The sequence below is a fragment of the Caretta caretta genome, chromosome 3 (genome assembly GCF_965140235.1).
Source record: "Caretta caretta isolate rCarCar2 chromosome 3, rCarCar1.hap1, whole genome shotgun sequence".
In the NCBI taxonomy this organism is placed as follows: Eukaryota; Metazoa; Chordata; order Testudines; family Cheloniidae; genus Caretta; species Caretta caretta.
Genome location: NC_134208.1, coordinates 140,551,354 through 140,574,787, shown reverse-complemented (window position 1 = coordinate 140,574,787; position 23,434 = coordinate 140,551,354).

The following is a 23,434-nucleotide window of genomic DNA, read 5'->3' as shown; positions in this document are numbered from 1 at the left end:
AACCTAAATCTCCCCCACTGCAACTTGAGACCATTACTCCTTGTCCTGTCATCTTCTACCACTGAGAATAGTCTAGAACCATCCTCTTTGGAACCACCTTTCAGGTAGTTGAAAGCAGCTATCAAATCTCCCCTCATTCTTCTCTTCTGTAGACTAAACAATCCCAGTTCCCTCAGCCTCTCCTCATAAGTCATGTGTTCCAGTCCCCTAATCATTTTTGTTGCCCTCCGCTGGACTCTCTCCAATTTTTCCACATCCTTCTTGTAGTGTGGGGCCCAAAAGTGGACACAGTACTCCAGATGAGGCCTCACCAATGTCGAATAGAGGGGAACGATCACGTCCCTCGATCTGCTGGCAATGCCCCTACTTATACATCCCAAAATGCCATTGGCCTTCTTGGCAACAAGGGCACACTGTTGACTCATATCCAGCTTCTCGTCCACTGTAACCCAATATGTTATCAGTTCAGTAAGTATTCCCTATCTATAATATCAGAGAGCCTTTTTGTTTTTCATTTAAGGTTCTTGGTGTGAAATCAATCCCTCATTTAGGGTGTTTTTTTCACTGTAACAACTTAATAATTTGTTATGAGGCAGACTGAACTTTTGATTGGGGTGGTGTGGAGAGCAGAATATGCCTCATTGCTGGAGACAGCCACTCTGACTCAGTTTTCAACTCAATGAAATTTTCATGCAAAAATAACAGAGGGATTGCGATTACATAACTCTTTCTGTTGGTAGTTCTTCTTCTGTGACCCTGCTTTGCCATAGTGCATTCACTCACTCTCAGTATGGCATTCAGATGTTCTGATACTCTTCTACATACTGGATTGCTGTTCTTCCCCTGTCCCTTTAAAAAAAGTATTGACCTCAACCCCCTAAATAAATAGAAATAGCCACCTTATTAATGCAACTTAAAGATGAATACTGAAAATGGAAAAAGAAATGTACATTAAACATATTCTAGCAAAAGGAAGCTTGTGGCAGTCTTTGGTCTAGTGAAATAAGACCCATCTCTCATAGGCACTGGTCTGTCTCAACCAAGACCCCAGATCCAAATGTGAACTTCATAGCTCTGTCATAGACTGAGCCTGTCCTTTGTATATCTATAGGGGTTTGAAGTTTGTATCTCTGGATGGACTGAACCAAAATCCTATACTTTGAATGCTCCTAAACTTTTTTTTTAAACAAGGGAGAAGAGGAGTTGAAATCCTCTAAACTTTCCAAAGTTGTAGGTTGTTTGAATTTGGCTTGTTACAGAGAGAAACTGGAACTGAAAACTTGGATTTGAACCTGGATCTGGTCTTTGAATCTAGGAATCCTTCCATGTGAGGGACCCTCGATAGTGACTGCAGGGCAGGGATATTCTAGCATGGACAGGGAAAGGGGTGTTATGAAGTAGAGTAAGGGGGTGGTCAGCCAGTAGTCTTCCTATATATCCTCCTTTAAAGGAAGGAAAGGGAGGTATATCACCTCCTCCAGACACCATGGTTACAGACGGAGGCAGAGGGGAGAGACCCTAGTCACATTCCTCAATGGCTGTTGCAAATGAACTCTAAGAAGTATTGTTTTCAGGATATTATCTAAAGAAGTCAGAAATCGGAATTCACTTTCTAATGTAGGTCTTCTATCAATAGGAACGCAGGGTGCTGATTATCCAATGGAGCTATGATCAGGTTTGAAAAGGTTATGGATACAACTTTTCTGTATAAGCATCATTCTTGTTTGGTACTTTTTTTTTTTACTTTACATATCACTTTGTTAGATTTTTGTGGTTGTTCCAGATGAGTGATGGTAAACAGTGTAACTTTTCAGTGATACAGCTCGGCAGCTGGGACCTGCTCCTGCAAACCCTTACGCACAAGTAGTCCTGGAAACAGTTATTGGTTTCAGAGGGGCTACTCACATGAATAAGAATTTGCAGGCTTGCATCCTTTATTTTGTTATCCAATTAATCATCACAATACTAATGTGAGATAGGTAACTATTCTCTCTGTTGCATAGCTGCGATAGCTGAGACACAGAAAGCTCATGTAAGTGACTTGTCCAAGACCACAACAGGAGTCAGTGTCTGTGTCAGAGACAGGACTAGAGCTAGTGTTCCTGATTTCCAATCCTGCTGTGCAGACTATTGGTTGCACCTAGCTAATCACTGAAAACACACAAATACAACACTTTTTTTTAAAATCTGCATTTTGTTCAAATCCTACCCTCGTTTGACTATACTGTGTGTTTACAATCAAAACAGTTGTGTTCTTTGTCAAGGGATTATTTTTTCTTACTTCTATCAATATTTAAACCTTATTTTTGTAAGACCTGACCTGTCAGAGTATAAGTACAAATTTGCAACCAAAACTGCATATTTTCAAGGGATTCCTTTTTCTATTTACCAGTGTTAAGTATTTGATTTCTTGTTTTCCTTTAAGAGGTTTGAGGTAAAGAAAAACACAATTTAATTTTATTGTAAATTTCTTCTCTGATTTAAGTTCAGATGACTTTCAGATTTAAAGTGATAAAAATCTGTAAAGAGTCCATTTTAGGAGCAACCAAAAGTGTATTTCTGAATTACATAGTCAAAAAGCAAATAGGTGCCTAAATATTGCTCTTTACTAAGTTGTGTTAAAGTAGAGAAGAATATTATATTGGATTCTGAGAGACAGAATTTTGAGTTTTAACTCTAATTCTGCCAATTATTTTCTACATGGTCTTGAGCAACTCATTAATCTCTACATGTTGGGTTGCTCCTCTGTAAAATGGGGGTCATGATATTAGCCAATTTTGTAAAACTTCCTGTAGAATAAAAGTAGAATATAAGTGCAAAGTATTAAAGAGAATTTTCTCCTCACTATCCAACTTGATTTCTCTATTTTGTCATGCTTTGAAGAAAAGTTGTTGCAAAGCTGAATGAAAATTGAAATTTCTGTTCCCGAGCAACATTTCTCACAATGAAAAGTTATGAAAAATATTTATTTCAGCAATGTTTAAATGTTTTATTTTGAGATTTTTGACTGAAATGAAATGTTTTGACATTCTTGAAATGGAAGCATTTCCATTTGGAATCGAAAATGAAATGAAATGAGTCAGTCTGATCTTAAACAGCATCTGTCTGCGGTACCTCGTTTGGATACCTCTTGTCCCCTTCTCCCATCTATGCCAGGCTCCTTGGCCAGACTACAGCTCCTTTGATACACCACATTCCTCAGTCAGATTTTGCAGAAACTGGATTTTCCACTGAAAAATCGTTGAGATGGAAAATTCCCAACCAGCTTTAGTAACTGCATAGTTGAAATGAAAACTTCAGACTTGGGTTACTTTAATGATAAGGGTTTCAGTCGTCTGGCTGGTGCAGGATGTGGCAGCCTACTAATTGAGCAGTGCATTTTCCAAAGAAAACTTGTGCTACAGGATCTGCAGTTCTGCCTATTTCATGCCCTCCCGCCCCCAGGTGAAGTTTAAGATGTAGGTTTTGTGCTGTAAAGCCTCAATGACTTGGGCCCTGCCCGAAATTATACATCTCCCCATATCATATTGCTGCAATTGTGGTCAGAAGACCAACATGATCTGAAGACTCCTTGGTATAAATGAGAGAGTGCAGCCAGCAGTGCATTGTTCAGGAAAGGACTTCAAGCTTCCCACTCCCTCTTCTCAATGGCCTGAATTAGCTTGGATTTGTTGATTTCAGGGCATGCTGCTCTACCCACCTATTTACCTGGAATTTGGGGAAGTAAGGAGCAGGGTCATATTAAACACTTATATTACTGAAGCATCTACAGGTCAATGGAAGGGAGTGTGATTTGTGTAGGGAGGGAAGTATTGTCAGGCCTGAATTTTACTATGGTTGATTGTCCATATTGCCAAAGGTGCCGAGAACCTAGGATCAGTGCTTGTGTGTCTGTATAAAATTCATGTAAAATAATACAATGCTTCTCTAGTTCATGTAATTTTAAGTCACAATAAAACACATTGTCTTGTGGGGTGTGTGTGTGTGTGTGTAATATTTAATTGCACAGCAGGCAGGTCCAGTAAAGTGCTTCATTGCAGGAGCACGATGTTAGTTTTCTGCAGCTGCTAACCTGAAACTAAAAGAGGAGACACCAGCAGATAAAGAACAGAGTTAGGAAGGCAGGGAAGGGAGAAAGATACAGAAACCCACAAAGAATAGAGATCAAAGGACTCAGTGTCACATTTTCAATAAAATGCAGGCATAGAAAACCATTGTATTGTTCTAGACCGATGATGCTACTACAATGGAAGGTTTTTTGTGGCATATATTGGAAACTGTTTGTATGTGGAGTTTTGTACGCTGTAGCCAACTGGTTGGCAAAAGGAATGGATTCCTAGAATAGACTCCCTTTATCTTTTTGATCCTGGTAAAGGTAATCTATAACAAACTCTCTGTATACAAGGATTCTCAAACTTTCTCCACCAAAATTCCACTTTTATTTTTCCTGCCAGGATCTTATTCCAGAACACTTCAGGATCCTTTATGCTGTTTCAGCGTTAAAAACAACAACAAACGACCCCACCCATTAATATACTGTGACACATTGATTTATTTTTTGGGGGGAGGGGAGAGGGAGCAGTGTTTAAAAAGTTGTGCCATTTTTATTATTAGTAGCCTTACCATAGCACGGACCCCATTGCGCTACATGCTCTACAAACACAGAAACAGATGGTCCCTGCCCTTAAGAGTTCGCAATCTTAAGTACAAGACAAGAGACAATGGATGGATACAGACAGACGGAGGAGTAAAAGGAAACAATGAGACCATATTGGGCACATGACAGGCAAAGTACTCAGCATACCGGCACCCAACTGTTAAGTTTTTCATAGGCATCATAGAAAAGGAGGGTTTTAAGGAGGGTTTTGCAGATATTTATGCGGAGTTCCTCCCAAGTGTGAGGAGCAGCATGGGGGAAAGCACAAAGGTCCTTCTTTGAAAATTTAACAAGTGGAAAGTGGAAGCTGACATCATGGGCTAATCGGAAGCCAGAGTCAACATCTTGAAAGTGAATGAGATATGATAGGTAGGGTGGGGCTAGGCTGTGAAGGATCCTGAAGGTGAAGATAATTGTCTTATGTTTGATGCGATAGAGAAGGGGGAGCCCATGAAAGGATACAAAGAGAGGGGTAATGTGGTCAAAATGATGAGCTAGGAAAATGATCTCTGCAGCAGCATTCTGAATGGATGTGAACGGGGCAAAGTTGTATCTGTCAAGGCCAGAGAAAAGAATATTGAAATAACTGAGGTGTGAGATGATTAAAGCCTGGATGAGAGTTCTAGCAGAGCCTTTCCTATCCATCCACACTATCTTACACATTATGCAGAAAGAATAGGCAAGATCTAACAATAGCCTGGATGTGAAAGCCTAGAGAGATCTGAGTCAAAGATGGATGTCCAAGTTATGGGTCTGAGATGAGTGACAGGATGGTGATGTTGTCCACAATTATCAAGAAAGGAGGTGGGGGAAGAGTTTTTTGGGGAAGACTAAGAGCTGTGTTTTAGCCAAGGTTAGCTTGCGCTGATTGGTGGATAGACATCCACAAGGAGATGTCAGAAAGAGAGGCCAAGATTTTAGTTTGGACATAAGGAGACAGGTTTTGAGTAGAGGTAGATCTGTCAGTCATCACCATAGAGCTGATAGTTGAATTTGTGTTTGCAGATGAGCTTACTCATAGATAAGGTGTAGTGAGAGAAGAGAGGGGGACTAAGGTCAGAGCCCCATGGAGCCCCCACAGAAAGGTGGGGCCAGTTGAGGATACTCTCAAGGACACACTGAAGGAATAATTAGAGAGCTAGGAGACGAAACAGGAGAAGGCATTCACAGCAGCCCAGGGAGGACAAGATTTCAAGAAGAACATGCTGGATGATGATGATGGAGGCGGAGAAAGATGGATAGAGTAGTGGTCTCAGCTTTACCTGGGAAGAGGTCATTAGAGACTTTGGTGAGAGTGGCATCAGTGGGCTGCAAGGGATGGAAGCCCTATTGGAGCGGGTCTAGGATGTCGTTGGAGAGGGAGACCTCCAGACAATGATTATAGACAGCACATTCAATGAGCTTAGAGATTAAAGGGAAATGAAGCAGTACTTGGAGAAGCAAGTGGGGTCAGTATGGTAGAGACTAAAACATGCTTGTATTGTGAGGGGGAAAAAGCAAAGGATTGAGAGGTTAAGGAGAAGACTAAGGCAATGGATGTGAGGGAGATCAGGATATGGGGTGGGATGGGGTCACTGGGGCAAGGGTAGAAATTAGAGGAGAAGAGCAGACAAGAAACTTGTACATCTGTGATGGGAGAAGGAGGAAGGAGTACTAGGAGGAAAAGGGGGTAGGGAACATGAGGGGAGGGAGAAGGTCACATCATCTTTTGGAAGCTAAGGTGTTGGATGGCTCATCAGTATGGAAACTGGAAATTGATATCTCCAAGGGTGAGTGTGGAAGATTGTGAGAAGGGGAAGAAAGAGAACAGGAGTTGAAATTAGAGAGGAAGGCTGATGAGGAAGTGTTGGGCTGATGACAGTAATACAGACGGGGAGAGGTAAAGAGTCTGATGCAGTGCTTTTCAAAAGAGGGGGAAGGTGGAGGAGGAACTAGAGGAGAAGAACCCCCCCGCCTACAGTTTGATGCAGGGTGGGGAGTCTGAGAGAAGGAGAAACCTCTGTAAGAGAGGGTAGCTGTAGGAGTAGTGGGGGTCCAGGACTTTGTGAGAACGAGGAGCTGGAGGGAGTGAGATTTAAAGAGGTCCTGGAAGACAGATCTTTTTAGGGATGGAGTGGGTGTTCCAGAGACAGCAAGAGAAGGGGAGGAGAGAGAGAGGGATGGGGCATGAGATAATGGTGGGGATACGTGTGGGAGGTGGAGAGGGTGGGGATGGAGGGAGAGCCAGGATTGGGGCACGTGTCACCAGAGGTGAAGAGAAGGAAGAAGAGGAACGTGTGGATGTGGGAACTGGATTTGTGCTTGTGGGAGGAGGCGGGGACAGGGATGGAGAGGAGGAAGGAAGCAGAGCTGGTGGGAAGAGTAGAGAGCTGAGGGTAACAAGGATGGGAAAGTGGAGCAACTGCGGGGTGGGCAGGAGGGAAGGATGCGGAAGGAGGAAGAGGATGGATGCTATGATGCAGAAGAGGTATGTGGTGTGCTATTGGTGAATGGCAGATGGACAAGATTGCAAACAAAAAAGCAATCTGTGATAATGTCTTCCATGGGCAGGCAGTGTAGTGGCTAGTTTGCTGGCCTTTCTGTCTGTAAGGCCAGACGAGGTGGTAGGGGGACCCAACCCTCCCTTTCTACTGGGTCCCAGCCCAGGACCATGAGTAAATCAACCCTTAAACAGGGGAGATGGTGTTTCCCTCCCGGCGGAGAGTCAAGACCTGCTTCCCTGGGCTACTTCTTACAAGTCTCTTCAGTTTGGGGCATGGCCCCACTAGTCCAGTTGCCTTGAGTGCTGGGGCTTATTTGCATCCTCCCCTTGGTAGGGGAGCCCTTACTTGCCTCAAGTGGCTCTGCTGGCTGACATGTTGCTGAGCCGTCTCTTGCGGGAGGCAGGCAGACAGAGAGCTCCTGGCTCCTCCCTAGTCAGCCCCCAACTGAGCCAGGCTCCCTTCTTTTCTCCACCTCCAGGCCTGGCATAGGGCAGGGCTAGTTGAATCCAGAGGTTCTTTCTTTCTTTAACCCTTGCTGTGCTGGACAGCAGTTTCTCTGCTCCCTCACACAATCAAACAAAAACAAAAATGCGGTGTTTGAAAAAGGCTATGATTGTATGTGTGTAGCAGGTCCCTTTATAGGCAGCTAGAGTGTCTTGCTCCACGGAGGGAGAAAAAGATATTTACATTCAGTACATAAAAAAATTGGTAATTTCACAATTTAAAATATGCCAAAATGTATAAGTGATACATTAGCTTATTATTGGAAAGGATATAACACATACTAAATAATGCTATTTCCTTTAACCCATTAAGGTTTTTCTCCCAACCAGAAGGACTCGAACCCTGTTTTTAAATGAAAGCATAGATTCTTTAGAAAATTGTATGCCCCCAGAATAAGACCCCAAACTACAATTAGCTCTCTTCTTAGCTAGTTAATTCCCCCCCCACCCCCATCAACTTTCTCTCTTTGCTTAAGAGTAGGAAAGAAATCAAAGAGGAAATCAGTAATTTATGCTGCATCTTTTTCATGTTATATTTCTTCTTGTGTCCTAAAACCTGGTGTCTGCTTGGTTTTAGTTCATTAATAAGAGATACAGTATTCCCACTTTATTTTAGCTCTAGGCTTGAGAGCTGAACAGATGACAGACAGACTGTATTGTGAGTACAGTATGTTAATATTTCAAACACGGACTTGCTGATGAGCCATTCTGAGTTTGATTACACTGGAAATACCCCGAGTAGCTGGCTGAAATCAGGCCTCTCAGTGAATGAAACTCTGTGGCTGGCATAGTGTGCTTTATTGCCACTCTAATTTCATTTTCAATTTGATTTTCCTCCAATATTGCAACTCCAGGGCTCGTATTTTATCCACTAGCAGAAAACCCTCCCATCCTCCATCAGAGCCCAATGCTCTATTTAGCAGAGCAGAAGTAGGGGTTGACAGAAGAGCTCAAAGGGATTGAAATCCCGATGTGTACACAATGTAAATCACAAGAGCTAAACTTGACTTACAACAGTCTCCGTCCTATATTCTCTGAGCCCCGTCTCCTAATGATGCGTTAATTGAGTAATATTTGCTGAGAAGGTGGTATTACATACCACTGTATTTACTCATAGCTCCCTTGTGTTACCTGTTTGAGCCATCCTCCACAGATTCCTGCGTATAGCCAGATTACACACTGGAGATAAGTGTGGATCTTTTCCCCATCCCAATCAGAGAGGAGGTGCCACTTTCACAGCATGCTGTGTCTGCTAGGGATCTGCATATTTATATTCTGAGGCTCTGGACATTGCAGGGCAAGGTGACAGGCTGGTCTCTGCCAGATTCTCCCTGAAAACCAATGGGGGAAGCTGTTGTAAACCACTGCAGACAAAATCTGCATTAACTTCTATTGTTCCTTCCTATCCACCTTCTGGACTCCCCTCCCCAACATTCTTGAAGGGGCTTCTTGGGGGAGCCCCAGCAGCATGGCTCCTGTAGCACCCATGCTGGCCAAAGGCTGCAATGATCCCAGGGGAGGCAAAGGCTGAGCGGCAGAGCAGAGGCAAAGGTCATCCCTTGCTGCTTGTGGATCCCCTGAGATCTGTAGATTTGGGATGGAGCCTCTGGCCTCTTCTATTGAGGGCTTGGGGGAAGGGGAGGACAAATCGCACCGCACCTGTAGATAGAATTCCAGGGAAACTTCATGTCAGTCTCAATTTCTACTTCCTACATAGATTATTTCCACAGAGGCGGGATAGCGACCGTGTTGTGTTGTCTCTGTGCTTTCAGAAGGCGCTCATTCTCTTTCCAGTGAAAATCTCTTAACACAACTATATTTGCTCACTGCTTCTTCAATCATTGTTGCTGTATCTTTAAGCTTCCTAATTTCTCATTGGGCTAACTAAACACTAGCATATTTGGAGTTACTTGGCTATATCAGGTGCCCACACACAGAAGTAGGGAGACAGGAGTTTTAACCCACTGACAAGTTTCATTCATTTGCATTCCCCCTTTGGGGAGAAATGGGATTGAATAGGGAGACTGGATTGTTTAGGGGATTTGTAATGGAATTTTCATCTATGTGTCACCAGTTAAATCAGCTGAATTTGCTAGAGGTCAGAGTGGCCATTTTCTTAATGCTCTGAGTCCAGTTTCTAATGGACAGGTGTTCATATTCTAAAAATCAGCACCACATTTGGCACTAATTAGCAAGAGTACTGGCAGTCGCAGCAAAGATGCCAAGAATCAAGTGGACGTGAAAACTAAATTATCTTATCTATTGTGCTGAGCTCTCAAGTACAGGATGCTGTAGGGAAACTTATGCTGCTGCTGTCTATGTCCTATCTGTTCTGTGGATAAGTATCTGTCTTTGACAGCCCTGAAGCTCAATCTGACAACTTTTGTGAGCCATAAATTCACTAAAAATAAAAAGATTAAAGCAATAGGATATGGATAGCCAGTAACTATTAGAAATGAAGTGAAAATGCCAGTTTGCAAAATCCAGACAAAGACTTGGCTAAGAAACCCTTAAGTTCTTTAGAACTGATGTGGGGGAACCAACAAACAGTAAGGAAACCTTCTTAAAGATATTCTTCCTACTATTTTTCCTTTTTGGATACATATGATTGGTGATAGAATTAGCCTTTTTGAAATCAGGAGGGCCAAATCACACCTGGAGCTGCAGCTAGCAAGAGATGTTAAGAGTAACAAGAAGGGTTTCTTCAGGTATGTTGGCAACAAGAAAAAAGCCAAGGAAAGTGTGGGCCCCTTACTGAATGAGGGAGGCAACCTAGTGACAGAGGATGTGGAGAAAGCTAATGTACTCAATGGTTTCTTTGCCTCTGTCTTCACGAACAAGGTCAGCTCCCAGACTGCTGCGCTGGGCAACACAGCATGGGGAGTAGGTGGCCAGCCCTCTGTGGAGAAAGAGGTAGTTAGGGACTATTTAGAAAAGCTGGACGTGCACAAGTCCATGGGGCCAGATGTGTTGCATCCGAGAGTGCTAAAGGAATTGGCGGCTGTGAGGGCAGAGCCATTGGCCATTAACTTTGAAAACTCGTGGCGAACGGGGGAAGTCCCGGATGACTGGAAAAAGGCTAATGTAGTGCCAATCTTTAAAAAAGGGAAGAAGGAGGATCCTGGGAACTACAGGCCAGTCAGCCTCACCTCAGTCCCCGGAAAAATCATGGAGCAGGTCCTCAAGGAATCAATCCTGAAGCACTTACACAAGAGGAAAGTGATCAGGAACAGTCAGCATGGATTCACCAAGGGAAGGTCATGCCTGACTAATCTAATCGCCTTCTATGATGAGATTACTGGTTCTGAGGATGAAGGGAAAGCAGTGGATGTATTGTTTCTTGACTTTAGCAAAGCTTTCGACATGGTCTCCCACAGTATTCTTGTCAGCAAGTTAAAGAAGTATGGGCTGGATGAATGCACTACAAGGTGGGTAGAAAGTTGGCTAGATTGTTGGACTCAACGGGTAGTGATCAATGGCTCCATGTCTAGCTGGTAGCCGGTATCAAGTGGAGTGCCCCAAGGGTCGGTCCTGGGGCCGGTTTTGTTCAATATCTTCATAAATGATCTGGAGGATGGTGTGGATTGCACTCTCAGCAAATTTGTGGATGATACTAAACAGGGAGGAGTGGTTGATACGCTGGAGGGGAGGGATAGGATACAGAGGGACCTAGACAAATTGGAGGATTGGGCCAAAAGAAATCTGATGAGGTTCAATAAGGATAAGTGCAGGGTCCTGCACTTAGGACGGAAGAACCCAATGCACAGCTACAGACTAGGGACCGAATGGCTAGGCAGCAGTTCTGCGGAAAAGGACCTAGGGGTGACAGTGGACGAGAAGCTGGATATGAGTCAGCAGTGTGCCCTTGTTGCCAAGAAGGCCAATGGCATTTTGGGATGTATAAGTAGGGGCATAGCCAGCAGATCGAGGGACGTGATCGTTCCCCTCTATTCGACATTGGTGAGGCCTCATCTGGAGTATTGTGTCCACTTTTGGGCCCCACACTACAAGAAGGATGTGGAGAAATTGAAGAGAGTCCAGTGAAGGGCAACAAAAATGATTGGGGGTCTGGAACACATGACTTATGAGGAGAGGCTGAGGGAACTGGGATTGTTTAGTCTGCAGAAGAGAAGAATGAGAGGGGATTTGATAGCTGCTTTCAACTACCTGAGAGGTGGTTCCAAAGAGGATGGTTCTAGACTATTCTCAGTGGTAGAAGATGACAGGACAAGGAGTAATGGTCTCAAGTTGCAGTGGGGGATGTTTAGGTTGGATATTAGGAAAAAATTTTTCACTAGGAGGGTGGTAAAACATTGGAATGCATTACCTAGGGAGGTGGTAGAATCTCCTTCCTTAGAAGTTTTTAAGGTCAGGCTTGACAAAGCCCTGGCTGGGATGATTTAATTGGGGATTGGTCCTGCCTTGAGCAGGGGGTTGGACTAGATGACCTCCTGAGGTCCCTTCCAACCCTGATATTCTATGATTCTATGATTTTTTCTGTCTGTAAATCATTCATGAGCTAAATTAGATTTCCACAAATATATTCATTATGCATAAGTATTTGCTGAATAGTTTAGTGAACAAATTTTACCTTGTGGGTGGAACATGAACTGTTTTGCTTTAACTAGCTAACTAACTATTCCTTGTTTATTATTCGTGATTCGCCCCTTAAGTCACATGATCAAGTATCTGTTCCCCAGCTGGATTTTTTAAAGCAATAATTAATTCTGAATAGCAGATGTCACATAATTAATGTGAATTTCAAACAAGCTGTTAGATGAAGTAAGTGAAACTCTCACACTTTGAACATTTTCAGTTGACTTTTAAAATTCCACCTATTCAAGTGTTTTGTTTTTCTCCTTTAAAACTATTATAACCTGTGTGATGCTGGTACACCATGTGCTAGCTCTTGCCAAGGCTGTAGCTGTCAGGTGAGCACTAACAAATTCATAGCTGGAAACCAGATCACCTCACTTGTATGTTAGTATTATTCAAGATGCATGTTAGACTTGTAAGGATGTGTTTAGACTCTATAAAATGCTTGCTGCATGCATTAATATTACTTGTAATATCTGTATCCCATGCTATCAGGCAAGGTGGCCAAACTGCAGCTGGAGAACTCTTTTACAGTTAAAGTGCGGCTCACGGAGCACCCCCATTCCTCCCCCATTCTCCACCTACCAGACTGGATGGGGGAGGCTCGGCAGGGTGGTGGGGCTAGGGGCTTCTGCCAGAGACTGGTGCCTGCTGAGAGTGGGGAGCACAATTTAAAGGATCACTCTGCCCCCAACAGCTTGAGTTGTGCCTCCTGAGGCATGCTCCCCCTTTTACCTTAAGATGTTAGCTCCTTGTGGAGAGGGAGCAGCAAAGAGCTGGGAGGTGCAGGTAGGGGCTGTTGCTTTATCTCCCTGGGGAGAGGCAGCTGTAAAAGCAATAGCTCTCCCTGCAGTTCCCAGCTGTTTGCTGCTGCCTGTCCCCATGGCCGCAGCTCCCAGCTTGCTGGCTCCAGCAGCTGCTGTGCAGGGAGGAGGCCTGGCGGTACCATGTGACCAAGCGGGGCCAGCAAACCCTGGCAAAAATCAGGGGCAAGGGGAGGGACATGACCCCACATGTGCCTCCAGTGTTGTCTCTGACTTCTGCCCAGTAGGGAGCAGGGTCGTGAGGCATGAGCCCTGCAGGGTGTGCGCCTGCTGGGGCTTGCAGCTTCAGCAGGAGTGGGGTTGGAGCCCCCCTGGAAGGCTGAAGACCTGAGCCCTGGCAGGTGTACCCTGCCACTCCAATTTCTGAAGATTGTCGTATGTGGCTCAGATGGTCAGTAAGTTTGGCCACCCCTGCTATAAGGCAATATGTAAATTTTGCTTTAAAACTGTAAAAATACCTGCTTTGAACTTGTGAACCCAGGCAAGAGGAGTGATTCCTCCACCCATCCAGAAGGATTATCAAAACTAAGTGAGTGACTATGAAAAGTCACGATACAAAGACTGGGCTAATGGCCCTCTCACACATGTAAAAGTGCTACGTGCAAGGAAGCTTGTCCCATCAGCTTGAGTTCTGGAAGAAGGAAATAAAGACGGCTGACATGAAAATTCTTCATCTCCTTGCTGTTTGACTGTCACGGGGCTGGAGCTAGGAAACAAAAGCAGAGATTCCCGGGGTCAACCTGCATTAACCATAAAAGATATTCAGTGCAGACAGATTACTACAACCCTGTTACCTTTTAGAACCATAGACTGTAACTCATTTGTGTATATAGTTGTCTGCTTTAACCTGTAAATAACTCTGATTTATTTTGCCTAGTTAATAAATCCTTAGTTAATTTACTATAAGATTGTCTACAAGGATTATCTTTGATGTGAGATCTGAGGTACAAATTGACCCAAGGTAAGTGACTAGCAGTGCTTCATTTGTAATAAAAGAGGTGCCAGGGCTTAAGGAATTTGTTTGCATTCATAATTGATGCAGAAAGCTCAGATGTGCCATGGCCCTGAACTGCCAAGCCTAGAGATGCTGGGGCTCAGCCCTGGTATAAATTAAGCACTGGTGATAAGTCTCTTGGGGCTGGAAGCAACCTGAATCTTTTGTGATCTTGGGTCACCATGGCAACCATTATCCGTGAGCCCAGCTTGCCTGGGTGGCAAGATAGACAGTCCTCTGGGGCATTCCAGTCTGTCACTCCATGGTAAGACTGTTATAGAGCTTCAGGGGTCACCCTTGTTACTGGGTTGGTGAAATCTAATTATAGAACATACAACCGGTTTGGGGTGTCTACATGCTTTTTTGACATGGTTGTGAACCACTCCAGACAGCGTGATAACCAGTACCTCAGATTTCAACCCCTAGCAGGAATATGGGCCTTCAGACTAAGAACAAGCCAGGCCCCAATCACTGCCCTAGATTGGGCTGGGCCGGATGGCTGGTGCCTGTGGTGAGACACTTCCCCCTCTCCCCCCGGTTCACCGTGCCCCTCTACGCTCCCATGAGCAGCTCAACCAGCCCAATACCATGATTTTTCCAGCAGTGGGGAGGTGTAAGCAGGGATGTCCACTTACGCCATCATGCTGCTGGAAAGTTCACAATTTCTGTGCAATCTATGAAATTGTGATTTTTACATAGGGTCTTATGAATGAGAGATCAAAGACCAACCTCTGAGACAATAGTGACACAGAGAGAGGAGCCCCGTCCTCCACTGTGACAGAGGAAGGAGCATGCTCCTGTTTCCACTGCATTCCAGTGACTGTAAGGGCTGACAGTTCTCCCTCCCTCCCAGTTAATTATTTTGCTTGCCCAGTCTCTAGGGCAGCGGTTCTCAAACTGTGGGTTGGAACCCTAAAGTTGGTTGCAACCCAGTTTTAATGGCATTGCCAGAGGTGGCCTTAGACTTGCTGGGGTGGAAGCCAAAGCCTGAGCACTTCCACCCACTGCCAAAGCCCAAGATCTTCACGCTGGGGGGTGGGGCACAGGTTTTAGGCCGCCCAACCTGGGGCTGAAGCCCTTGGGCTTTGGGGCCCCGTTCCCAGCCTGAGATAGCGGGGCTCTGGCTTTGGCAGGGCTTGGGTGGGCTCAGGCTTCGGTCCCCACTCCTGGGTCATGTAGTAATTTTTGTTGTCAGAAGGGGGTTGCGCTGCAATGAAGTTTGAGAACCCCTGCCCTAGGGTGAACCAGCAAACATCTCTTTCTGTCAGGATGAACCATGCAATCTGTGTGGTTATACAGTTATAACAACTCTGATGGGAAAACATAACTTGGAGCTAGTGACATGAACTCACTGTCCCTCTGTGCCTCTCAGCCCCCAAGAATTTGTTTCTGACTATAGCCCATTTGAGCACCTTTAAAACCTTTTGTTTGCTTAAATGCTCTCTGCCAGCTTGTAAACAGAAACAAGACTTGATGCAACTAGTTTTGAATGGGTGACAATAGCAGGCATGCTCCACCACAAAAATAACTGGTATCAACATCCCAGATCTGGTCAGTAGCAGACTTGATGCAGGTCTTATTTAGAGGGAGAAAAGATTAACGTGCTGCCTTTTTCTGAATGTATAAACCATATTTTCCCTGTATAGAGCTGAACAAATTAAGCAGAAATAGAGAAGTTACAGTGTACTGTAGGGTTACATAATCAAAACTTTTTATATAAACTCTCCCTTTGAAACCTGTCAGTGTCCACTCCCCATGACAGTATGCTGCATTTTAGTAAATGTACAGTATTTTGAAAGACATTTAGCTTTAATACTTTTTCTGAATTATTTCTATCTTTTAAGAGGAAGCAGGAATTGTTTAAAGGGACGCTGTCAATTTAAAAATTGCAATTCTGTCAGTTTTAAAACTACTGTAGTTCCAGGTGAAACCTAATATTACTATAACTGGGATTTCAACAGGAAAAATGTTTTTTTTTGTTTTGTTTTTTTAAATTACTCTGTAAATGTAGCTTCCATTTGCATATAGCCAGTTTCATTGTTTCTTCAGAATAGTCTGTTTCCTGGGTTTCTCTCTCCTTTGTTGCTGCGTGAAAGACCCTCTCAAACATTTTTGAAAAATAAGAACATGTGTTTATAAAACTGCAAGAATTGGCAGGGGGACTCCGAGCAGGTAAAGTGCTGAAACTTTTAAAACTCATTTTTAAAAAATTGACTAGAATTCAAGTTAACGGTGCTCATTTTAAATGTGTATAGCTGTTATTTATTTTGGAAATCAGTAAGGCCACAATCCTGCAAACACTTACGTATGTGCCTAACTTTATGAGCTTTAGGAATTCCATTGAGGTGAATGAGATTACTCACATACATACAGTTAAGCAAGTGTCTAAGGCCTTGTCTACACCAAAAAGTTGTAACAATTTAATTAAATTGGTTTAGAAACAAATGTAGTTTTAGTGCCACCTCCTTGTGTGAACACTTATGTCAGTTTAACAGTCTCTTATATCTATTAAGCTTTAAAGCCCAATTTCATTAAATTGGTATAAATTTCCCACTTAGACAAGGCCTAAGGATTTGTCTACACTGGCACTGTGGGATGTGCTTGCAGCTTGTGTAGACATACCTGAACTAGTTTTTATCTAGCTAGCTCAGGTACTGACAGCAGTGAAGCTGTGGCATCATGCACTTCAGCATGGGCTGAACAAACCTCTCTGGAACCCTCTGATACCAGGAGGGCTGAGGAGTGATTTTATATTGATTAATATTTCCAGAATTACACAGATGTGACAATATTGTATACGGCCCCATTCCTGCAAAACCTTCAGGTATGTCTCCATGAGCTGCAATCAGTGTAATGTTTTGGCCACTCCATCTTAAAGATATAGCAGAAATAGAAAGGATTCAAAGACCGAGAAAAATTATTAGAAGCATGGAAAGTCTTGTGTATTGGGACAGACCAAAAAGATTAGGATGAGTTTGTTTAGAGATGAGATTAATAAGGGAAGCATGTTAAAGGAATTTAAAATGATGAATAGTATGGAGAAGGTGAATTATATGCTCCTATTTACTTGTTCTTATTCTATTAATGTCCCCATTTTCCCCAATGAAATTGAAAAACAAAATACTTAAGTGATTAAAGAAAATACTTTTTTAATGCTGTGAACAATTAATATGTGGAATTCAATTGCCCGAATTTATCATTCAGGCCAAGAGATTAGTAGGATTAAAAAGGATTAGACATTTATATGGAAAAAGCGTAACTACAGTTTGATGATATAGGATATTTTTTTAAAAAGGACATAAACTCTCACACTTTTGGGCATAAGCCAACCACAAACTGAGAGGAAATTGGATGATTAAATGCAGGTCTTTATTACCTGTCACCTCTGTCCAATCAACAGGATTCTTTGTGGTTTTGCTCCAGCCCTGAAAGTAATTCTAAGTGACTAATTCAGTGGTTAGGCATAGGGCTCAGTGTGGCAACTGAAAGCAGCAACATGAGGTGAGGTGCAATTCAAGTAATTAATCAGCAATTACCTGAAATTATAGAGGTATATTGGTGTGAACTGAAACACTTTACATTTATGTGAGCATGTATCTACTGTCTATGGAAGTACACAAAGGCACAGGTACCACTCTTAATTGTATTTATCGTCTGCTTTCTGTAGCACAAAGAGAAAACAATAGGATTTTCAGTTACTGAGAGGAAAGCCCTGCAACTTTAACATAACTTCAGCACCAAACAAGTGAAACTTCCAACCCTTTTAATGCCAGAGAAAGAGAGAATGTGTTCCTGGATAACCTCTGAAGATCTTTACTCTGTTACTAGCGATCCACTGTGGCTTTCCCACTCGAGTTTACAGGTTTATAGTTAGTATGAGTGAGAGTGGGTGAGTATGTGTATTGTGCTGGGAGATTTTGTGTTGACTTGTGCACATGGTGAATGAGGGGTGTTTGCTATGGTGAGGTGCTGTCTGTGTTTGGGGTTCTTGTGTGTGCTGGTTGTGGTGTTCGGCTGGGATATTTGTGCTGAGTTATGTCCGGGGGGTGGGGGGGTTGTTGTGCTTGGAGATTTTCTGTTGATTTGTGTGGGGTGCAAAAGAGGATTGTGTTGTGATGGTGGGATTACGTGTCTTTGACATATTTTGTCGCATGGCAAACTGGACCAAGTAATCCACCATCTCCACAGTTTCTCTCATACAACCAGTGAAACTGTTGCATGACAATTAACTGTAGAACAAGGGTAGGGATTGGTTGAATTATGTCTCCTATCAAAATGGTCTAGGATCCTTGGCATGGCATAGACCAAAGGTTCTCTAACTATGGGGTGTGCCTCCCTGGGGAGGTGCAGGCATGCACCAGGAGAGGTGTCAGTTGCCTGTCTTTTTTGGCTATCCGTAGGACCCTACCAAATTCATGGTCCATTTTGGTCAATTTCACAATCATAGGATCCTGTAAGTGATGCCAACATCAGGAAACAGGCCATTCTACCGTACCATCTACATCTGTTGTTTTTTTTCAGAGGAAGTTGAATGAGTTAACAGAGCAAAAAAAGATTGTTGAAGAATATAGCACTGTGAATATGAAAGCTACTGAAGCTTCTTACCTTTGTTTCTTTGCAAATTGCCAACCACACAACACAGATGAGAAACCACTCCTTCCCACTACAAAGAATGTGTGCTCAGTGATGCTGGGAGAGAAGGCAGCAGCACAGTGATCCCACTTTCGAATGACACACTGTCATGTTGTACTGCAGACATGGCCAATGGTGTAAAAGAGCAGCTCATCCAAAGCGTTCCTCAGAACCCGAACTATTCCATTCAAACTGATGAATCTGATACACTGAATGCTGCACACCTGCTGGTGTATATTGGTTATGTTGTTCTGAAGGAAGAATTTCTGTTTTGCTGTACACTCCCTACATGAGCAACTGGTGAATAGCTTTTTAAATAGTTACATAATTTTGTCCAAAACATGAGCCTTGATTGGGGATGTTATTTTGGAATTTGCAGCGATGGTGCATGCTGTATGACAGAATGGCATAGCAGGCAGAGGCCGATGCAGCAGTCTGTAACTGTTGTACGATCCCATAGACGTTGGCTGCCAAGGAGATGTCAGAGGAGCTCAGCAATGTCCTTTCTGATGCAGTGAAAATTGTGAACTTTATAAAGAGCTGGCCAGTTAATTCAAGGGTTTTTTCCATTTTATGCAAAGAGCTGGAGGTAGCCTTTACACAAGTGTTACATGCAGAAGTTTGTAGGGGGAAGATACTGACAAGACTGAACTGCATGAGGAAGTCCATATTTCTCTTGCTGATAATAACTCTCCATTTGTACAGCGTTTCAGTGACACTCAACTTGCCTTGTTAGCATACCTAGAATCATAGATATACTCTCACTGTCACTTCAGGGAGGAGATGGAAATATTTTAATTGTTAGCGACCTGAGAGAAGCATGCATGAACAAGCTAGAACTGTGATCTTCATGTGTGCAGCAGGGATCTCCTTGCATGGTTCCAACACAGGAAGACGTGTGTCAGTGTGGTAATCGGTCAGTTGACAGTATCGAGGATGTAATTGCTCAACACCTACATGGCCTGCAGGAGGACTTACACAAGTACGTTCCTGAAGTGGGCTGGATCAGAAGCCCATTCAATTTTTAAGCCAAACCCTGCAAATAATTTGTCTCCAAAAGGAGAGGAAAGACTGACTGACCTAGTAAGCAACAAGAAACTGTATTTTCACAAATGCCTGTCACAGATTTTTGGTTGTGTGGAATGTCAGTTTCTTAACTCACTGAACTCTTAGGGTAGATCTACATTGCAATAAAACACCAGCCTTTGGCCCATGTCATCTGACTCGGGCTTGGGCTGCAGGGCTATAAAATTGCAGTGTAGATGTTCAAGCTTGGCTTGGAGCCAGGACTCTGAGATCCTCCCACTTGCATACCCACAGAGTCCTCATTCCTTTTTGTTCACCCACCTATGTGAATCAGGACTTTGGCCCCAATCAAAATTAAGTGTCACATCTGTCTTTCAGTGGAAAATGACTTATGCCTCTATTTTTCTACACTGCAACCCTGAATTCCACTACTTTGTACATCTAGGAAAGAAACTCACTCCTCCTACTGACAAGATAGGAATGGTGGATACTGCCAAAAGTGAAAATTGTTATGATTTCCTAATTACTGTAATTTTATTTTAGCTGCAGCAATTTCTACTCTTTTGAACCGAACTGTGATATAACATGTACTTTTGACACACTCTTATAACTATATTGATCAAAGCCATTCTACTTTATTACTCATATTCTTGCAAAGTATAGAATTTTCAGTTTTTTGTATTGTTGTTGTAAATTATGTGGAGGCAGAATTTTATTTTTTCTCTTTGCTTAAGGAGGCTCACTATGCCAGTGTGAGAACCCCTGACGTAGATACCTGCCTTGCTGTAGCTATACACTGCACAAGTGTAATTTGTAAGGTCAAAATGGCTGAGAACTTAGAGTATGGTAACAGACTGCACATCCCAGTGTTGATTGAACCTGGTGACATTCTGAACATAAAGATCCCTCAGCCATGCTTGTAGCTGTTTCCATTACATGGACTCAACAGACATTCGAGGCTTCAGAGTGACACACAGGCAGTGACAATCTTGGAATCTTGTGTAAAGATATTTTAAGCACGCAACAGTGTGCATACAAACAGCTGATATGTTGCTTTGAGAGTCAAACTGTGTTAAGAGGTTGCTATTTTAGCTGATAGGATATGCAATGATAAGAACATTGGGTCTGATACTAGAGTCTTTCCTCAGATAAAACTCCCAGCTGTGGAGTAGTGCCTACATATGTTTATTTACATCATTGTTTTATAATACACTTTTAAATTGCACATTTTAAGAGCTAGCAACAAGGCTGTATAAACTGGAATATTGCAGGGATAACTTTTTAAAAGCTGTTAAGTAAGAAGAAGTGGGCAGACAACATAATTGTACGTATTGATGTGTTTTTGTGTTTTTTATAATGCTTTTAATCGATAAGTCATTTCTTTTCTGCCTATCTTATTCTCTCCGTCATCCATCACAGATAGTGCCAGGTGAATGATCCATATCAAATAATGTATCCAGTGAATTGCACCTCTTTTCCTATTTGTGAATTGTGCACAAACAGATGACAACTGTCTTAAATGTATTGTTTGAAATTATTTGCTGAATAATTTCTGCAAATAATTCTTAGTCTGTTTATGAAGAGGTTAATGCATACGTCATATTGAATATTTCTGTTGGTAAAATCGGGTTTTCCAGTACATATACATGGCATCTTAAATAAATGGTAACCCAACTCAAGGGAAAAACAGATTATAATTATTTTAGGCAGGATAGAAGGTTTACAATAGTTTATTGAAGAGCTCTCCCTCTGAAAGTATGTATGTATCACACCTATAATAATGGAAATGTACTGCAGAAGAGAGAGCTTCTTTTCATACTAGTGTATCAGATTGCAGTGAAAAGTTTGTATTCTGTACTGCATGTTGCCAGCCAAAGCTCTCATGTTTTTGCAGGTCCATTTACTCTTTTCTTTAACATGTGGGATTTTGTTATCAGCATTGATTATAAGGAGTGCGTCAGGGTAAGTATCTTGTCTCATCTGCAGTACGAAGAGGAGACGAGCTGGTGGGGGGTGCATTTAAGTGGCGGACAAAAGAGACCGTTTCTCAGGGTGCCCAGTTGGAAGCAGGGAGTTGGGAGTCTGCTGTATTTGTGCCTCAGATGAAGCTTTCTGAGAATGGAGCTGCCATATGTGGACAGGCAGGAGCTCCCTTTTACTTTTCTCCCTGCAGCATGTGAAAAATTTTCGAAGGAACTTGGAGTGTGAGGGGGGTCCTCTTTTTTGGTATTGTATCTGAGAGGAATCCGTGCCAGGAGAGGGAACGGGTCCAGAGAGACAGAGGGGAGCATTCCAGAAGGCTAAGCGACTCTGGCTAGAATTGGTTGCAGTGCCGTGTGTGGGTGGGGAGGGGGAAGGTCAGTTGTTCATATCTCACTCTATAGTAGACGTCGCCCCTCCTGAATGCCATGCAGCTTGCGGGAGCCCTGTGCCCACAAACCACAGGATGAAGGCAGCCCTAATCAATGAAGGGTTTTATTGCCTGTGATCTCAGCCAACAAGCAAATGATACTGCTCCATCTGGGGGATTACAGTTTTTAAAAAAGGCATTAAACTAATCAAAATCTTGTCCTTATTATGATGCTCTTAATAAGCCTGGGGCTCAATTTAATTAGCTTTGAATCATTTTCTAAAAAGGGATCTTGGGTTTAAATCAAGACCTCAGATGAACTAATTAGATAATGTTTCCAAAGTGTGTTGAATATATAATGGGAAGGGTGGGCCTACAGTTCAGGTGCAGGACTGGGATTTAGTCCCTGGGGAGTGTGGTCTTGTGGCTAGAGCAGGGAAAGTAGGAGTCAATACCCTGGGTTTTAGGCTTGCATCTAGGAGGTTAAAGTAGGGCACAAGGCATCTGAACTGCTTGGTTCTACTCCTGTCTGTACCATTGACTTGCTGTGTGGCCTTGGTCAAGTCTTTTCAGCTCAGTTTGTCCCTCTGTAAAATGGGGGTGTTTGCAAAGCTTACTCTGGGAGCATGTGTAATTCCATGGGCAAATTAATGATAGAAAGGTAAGGGAGGTGTCATTTCCTTCATAAAATCCCACAGAATAATCATTTCAGTGGCATCACCCTCTGCAAGTTGACAGGGGGAACTCACTGCCCTGCCAGGTCCTCTGGTTAGTGGAAATTTTGATAATACATTGTTGTTGGAAATAGGTCGAGTTGGGTATCATTTGAAAGGCCTTTCTCCTAAGAATCTCTTTCAGGCCATCAGCGGATGAATGGCCCTGGGTGGGTGGAGGTACATTATGATGACGCATGGAAAACCTTGTGTGATGAAGGCTGGGGCTTTGGCGAGGTTTCAGGGGTATAGAATTGGCTGTGCTGTGGGATGTCCTGTGCTGGCACAAGGAAAGTGTTTTAGTTAATCCACAACTGAGGAAAAATAGCCCAGTCAGGCAGCATGGGGCTGGAGAACAGAGAGGAGTCAGTGGCAGCCTGGATGTAGGCAGCAGGACAACAGAGAGTAAAAGACAACAGGGAGGTTGCAAGTCTGGATGGTTAAGAGGTCCCGGACAGAGGGGGCATTAGGAGGGGGTCAAGGCAGCAGGAATTAACTTTATTGACTATTTTTTTTTCTCCTGTTGGCCTGGTCAATTCAAAAATTTCAGGGAATGTTCTAGGTATGAATGGAGAGAACCATAGTGATTCTGCTGAAACACAAGAAAAGCCTGATTTCCACTAATCTCACTGCTATATAGGCTCTGGATATGGGGG